This window comes from Micrasema longulum, unplaced genomic scaffold (genome assembly GCF_059751315.1).
Source record: "Micrasema longulum isolate JH-2025_06_02 unplaced genomic scaffold, ASM5975131v1 h1tg000279l, whole genome shotgun sequence".
Taxonomy (NCBI): Eukaryota; Metazoa; Arthropoda; class Insecta; order Trichoptera; family Brachycentridae; genus Micrasema; species Micrasema longulum.
Window position 1 is genome coordinate 1,190,665 of NW_028277483.1, and position 5,980 is coordinate 1,196,644.

Below are 5,980 nucleotides of genomic sequence, written 5' to 3' on the forward strand. Positions count from 1 at the left end.
ATTCGGGTCATGGTTTTGTAATGTTTGGGTAACATATTGAATATTTCGGGGCCCAGAAACCTAAAATTTCTTTGCCCGAATTCAGAGTTTGTGGTAGACCCCATGACTCATCCTTTAGTTTGATTTCTGGTAGAGTGGGAGTGTTTTTTTTTTGGATTTGGTAGAATAATGCATTACCCTTTGCACCATCGGGTGCGGAAAAGGGTTTGATGATGACAAATATGGTTTGAGAAGAGATATTATTAATTGCATGTTGTTTTGTGTCGGGATGATTTCAGCTGCACGTAGATTTAAGTTGTCATAATTTTTGTAGTTTTATGTAGTCTTGTGTCAAAATTTTTATAGTGACATAGCCATAGATTTACGTAGATATTTTTTTAAACCTTTGGAGTGTTGTGTCGATATATTTCTCTGTTTGCATATATTTTTACGTTGGGATATTATATTAGCATGTATTTTTGTGTTGAAATATTTCTAGTGGCTTACCTACCTACGGATTTATGTCGAGATGTTTTTAGGAATTCGGTGTCGGGATATAATATCTCGTTGCGTATAGAGTAAAGATGTATGTAGAGATATTTTTAGTACATGTAGTTTTGTGCAGAGATATTTCTATCGAATCTGTGCCGCACATTCGGCTTCCATTGAATTTCAAAATACTCTGTGCATTTCATCATGTTTCGGAACAATGCTTTAATGAAAATCAAAACGGCTCGGTCCAGTTCAAAATGAACCAGCAGGAAATATTTACGTTAAAAACGTTAATCAAAACATCGGGTTTTCAAAAGTTGTATTTTAATTTATCCCGTACACCTTCATATGCCATTCCCGTTCCAAATTAGAAAGTTTAAATCAAATCTAGAACATAATATTTATATACCCGGGTAAAAATTAAAAAGTATCAATAAAAAAAAGTACACCAATTAGTTTTATACTCAATAAAATTATGTGTTCTTAACGATATTTTATATATTATTATATTCTTTTATATTTTTCATTTATGTTTCGATGGATGTTTGAACACAGCTCTGAGTGAAAAAAAGAACCACAATCCTAGGCGGGCGTTTTTGACTCGATGGCTACTCTTCGATAAAAATCTTGAAAAAGGAAAACGAGTAGCGATAAGCCCGCTTCGTTGTGTAGTGATTGTCACGTTCGCTTACCATTCTTGACATCCGGAATCTGAATTCTTGCTCAGTGGACGTTAAATATTGATTTTAACGGTTGTTTAAACGGCAATATTTTATTGTTACTAGACTGGTAACTGAAGCATCGGACGGACCACCTTACCTCCATGTAACAGATGATCGAAATACGTTGCATTTGGTTTACCAATACAGTGTCTTATGCACCACTCGGTGTGGAAAGGAAATGATAATGACATTGCCAGAAGTCACATAAACTCACTCCGGATGAAAATAATTATTTAAACCAATACGGCTAAATTTTATTGACTATGGTTAAGAAAAAAATTACAAAATCGGCAAGGTTTCTTACAAAAATAAAAACTTTAGTATTAGTATTACGATGATAAATTAAGAGAAAATTTTCCATAACATGAATTATTTTCGTTTTAAATTATTTTACAATATTGTAATTGTACGTATTTGTCTTTACATCAAATTAATAATGCAGCATTCGAAATACATAACATTATATCCAAGCCACAAGCATTACATAAATGTACGAGTAATCGCGTATTGTGCTGAATAAAAATATTGCTAGATCATTCAACGTAATGGAACCAATTCATAAAATAATACTACCACACACGACATATTTATGATTGGTAGACGGCAACATAGATTCATTAATATTGGGTGTATTATTTGCGTTAGCAACAATATTTTAAAGTCCTTCATACAGAATTATCAGCCAGCAGAAATGAATGAAATAAAAGCATTATTGAATAGTACTAGCATTCGTTAAATTTAATTTCGTTTATTCTCATAATTGAGACGCTAAAAAACAAACGTGGCCATCTCCAGCCACCGTCATTTTTTAAATTGAATTAGACTGCTCATGCTCATGTCGTTTTACATAATAACATTCAGTTTAAACAAAGCCATCTCATTTGTTTCTGCTAAGAAAACAGTTTAAAAGCAACAGAAACTCATACGGAAATTCGGATCGACTGCAAATAAAAAGTCAATTTGTTCAGTTTCAGTTACAATGAAGATAGCCATGTTTGTTTTTTTGTGTCACATTGATATTTAATCATGATTGAAAATTCCTTATTTAACCTGTAAATTTTTAATATTAGAATTTATGTAGTCTGGCTATGCCGGTCACTTCGAAACAAGGTGACTGGTGAAAATTACAAATAAAGTGAAAAAAACAAAATATAGTTTTATTTATAAAATTTATATTTGAAGCAATAACTTTATATTTATTCATTATATTAAAATAAATTAAAACAACTTTGTTTTTAACAACTTTTTTTTTCTACCGACCGGTTTCAAAGCTATACAAACATCTTTATCAAAGTATACTTAAGTAATGAATTCTATCCTATTTTATTTTATAAATGTTTACTAAATATTACGGATGGAGCCAATAAATCAAGTGAATGGGAAGCGTAATGTGAGAGATAGATACGACATTTAAAACTAGACAGGAGTGGACTAAAGGAAATATTGTTTTTTTAGTTTTTTTATTTTTTCTTTTTATGAATCGCTTTTCTAAATTTAAAGATTTCCATTTTGTCAAAATATTTTTTTTTAAAACCCAGAGTCTTTATTGAAAAAATGATTATTTTATATTAGATGGTTAGTGAATTCAGAAAAAAAAAAATATTTTGGTTTATAATTATTAGGTGTTATTTTACTCTAATATAAAAGTCAGTCCACTCCTGTCTAGTTCGAAATATTGTATCCGTCTCACATCGCTTCCTATCCTTACAAGACAAAAACACTTTATTTATTAGCTTCATGTGTAATATTTAGTAAACATTGATAAAATAAAATAGGATAGAAGTCATTAGTTAAGTATATCTTGATAAAGTAGCTTGTATGGCTTTGAAAACGGTGGAAACAAAAAAAAATAAGTGGTGAAAAAAAAGTTGTTGTTCAACAATGTTTGAATATGTCCAAATGCTTGCAGACTGGCTGGATTTCCTCCCTAGGGAGTTATTCATACTTAAATTTATTTCAACAGAGAGGGAAAACATTTTTGAGAAGGGAATATGTAAGTCTAGGCATTTATAGGGCTTATGACCTGTCATTGGCTGATTTAAGTAGCCGTTTTACACACTGTGTAACATTTAATCCAGCCAGTCTGAAAAAATTTGGACATACTCCAAATATTGTTGAATTAACTACCTGGTAAAAGAAGAAGCATAAAAATTGGAAAATTGTTCTCAGGCGTTGCCTAGTAGGTGATTTGGTTCAGTCGTATGAATCTTACCCACGTGAAAAAGGTTTCAGCTCTTTTACTTCATAAAAGTCAACAGATGGAAGAGTTGAGGAAATGTGGATGTTCGTTTGGACATGTTTATAGGCAGAATGGTGAATGTTACACAGTGTGCAAAGTGGCCACTTAAACCAGCTAATGACAGGTCATCAGCCCTGTAAATGCCTAGACTTCCATATTCCCTTCTCAAAAATGTTTTCTCTCTTTGTTGAAATAAATTTAACGTTTTTATTATTAATTTAACTAGAGTTTTACTGTTTATTTATCTTCTTTTTCCTTATCCGTTCCTAGGTGGAGCTTGTGGAAATCACCAGTCGCCTCCAGGAGACCCTTTTGCCCGCCGGCACTCTCGCCTCCTCTCACGAATGAAGCCAAAAGATCGTTATGGACGACCTTCCAGGCTGGTGGGAGCCGGCAGGTGTGAAAAGAGGCAACTTGAGTTAATGCTCTTCTGAAGCATCCGCAGCACGTGCCCAAGTCATTTTCACCGCCGTACCCTCAAAACCCTTGTTATAGGAGGCTGCTACGTCCGTTCTCGGACTTCAATGTAAACTGGGTTGTGGTCCCGTGGTAGTGTCCCAGGTTGAAATCCCACCTTACCACTACTCGATTTCCATTTTTCTAGCACTAGTCATTTCAAGAAATGGACTAAAAATTTAAATATTTGAGTAAATAATAAGAACTCTAGTATTTCACTTTTAAAAAAAAAAAGTTAATTATGAAGTCAAACCACCTTATCTCCCTAAGCACATACTCTCAAAACTCAGCAGTTTAGGGTTTTGACTTTAAGTATGGTGCCAGGGTTCGCACCCATATAAAAGTCCTAGAATTCAAAAATCGGTATTTCGTTTTGACTGAGTCTAGACTTAAGTTCCAGACAGCAAGCATTTATTAGTATTTTTAAAATATGTGTCCTTATTATAAATTGACTGGTAATAAGTCTGCCTCGTATGCACACAGTATTTAAATATTTAATTATTTAAACTTTTATTATTTTTTTAAATAATTTTCATCTAAGCACGTTCTTTATATGTAACTGCTGTGTTTAGTGTTAAAGAAAGATATGAGTTTGTTTGTTTTCAATTAATTTACTAGAGCGAGATCTCATACACTGTTTTATGTACCCCGAAGCCGTACAAATGCAAGTCAGAACTCACCCATTTTTATTTATTCATATTTTATCTCTCATAAACTATAATTAATTATAAAATAATGTGACTTCACTGGGGTTACCCGTGCCGAGGACACTAAACAATATACTTTTAAAAAAATATATTTACATTGGAGAAAAAACAAAGAAGACTTACTTAATAAAGAAAGATAATTAACAAAATGTTCAGACAGTTTTAAACACTACGTATTTATGTTTGTAATTTATTTATGTATATCTTTATCACTTATATTACAAAACGCACAATGAAAGAACAAAAACCTAACATATTTCTTTTCATGTTCCCAACCGTGTCACCAGAAGTTAAAATCTGCTATTTATAAAATCTTCTAAGAGCAACTTTGGTTTTTATGCCCCAATGTCCGGAATGTGTAGATTAGTCAATTCCTCACACGACTTGGAATTTTTTGGGATAGATCTTCCGGCTTTTCGTAGATCTCTTCGCGACTAAACAGTGTTGGATTGGCATGGTTTAGCTCAAAGTTTTAGGTCTTTCGTTTTTTTTAATATATTCTATACAATTATTATTTTGCCCTTGTTTGTCTTTGCTAAATTGTTTTATGTTCTTTTTGTTCAGTTTCTTGCATTTATGTTTCTTCATGTAACTGTTGTAATTGGCTTAGGCCGTATATATAATAAATAAATAAATAAATAAGCTATACACTTGTGGGCAAATCGTTTGCTGAATACGGATTCTGCAAATAATATGTATCTATTTTTCTTTACGTATCGACAGTTTAGTAGCTATTTGCTTTTTATTAATAACCTTCTAACATATATTTACAGTCTTCATTACGTAATGGGTTAAACAGTCCTTAAAGTTATGCAGACTATAATGGTCAAATAAATAAATAAATTTAATATACAGGTACTTTTTTTTTTTTTCACAATATTTTGAAGTTTTAATATTCCATAACATATGTATCTTTGCAAGTAAAAGACATACTAATAAATAAATAAATCCAGGAACAATGAAATATTGCAGTTTAAAAATAATTCAAATCAATATTTCACGTCCACTCTGCGCGGAATGGAAATCAGGACCTCAAGGATGGTACACGAACGCTTCAACCATTACACAACGTGCTGGAATTCCCGCTTGATTTACCTGAGGGTAAACACTCGTCCAGGGTTCTGGGTTTGTTGCACACAGAACTATTCTTCGTTTACCTGGAGCCTAGACACAGAGCCATCATTGGAGTCGGGCGACATTCGCGCTGACGCGCAAAAACCCGCATCGTGTTCACTAGGGCTAACTTGAAATTATTCGTCAAAATAGGGGAAGTTTCTTGATATTGTATTAAATTCAGAACATCTCTGGAATAAAATATGAATAGGTACACCATTGTAATAACTGTATTTTATATGCTAAGGTCACTGAAGGAAAATTAACATCAA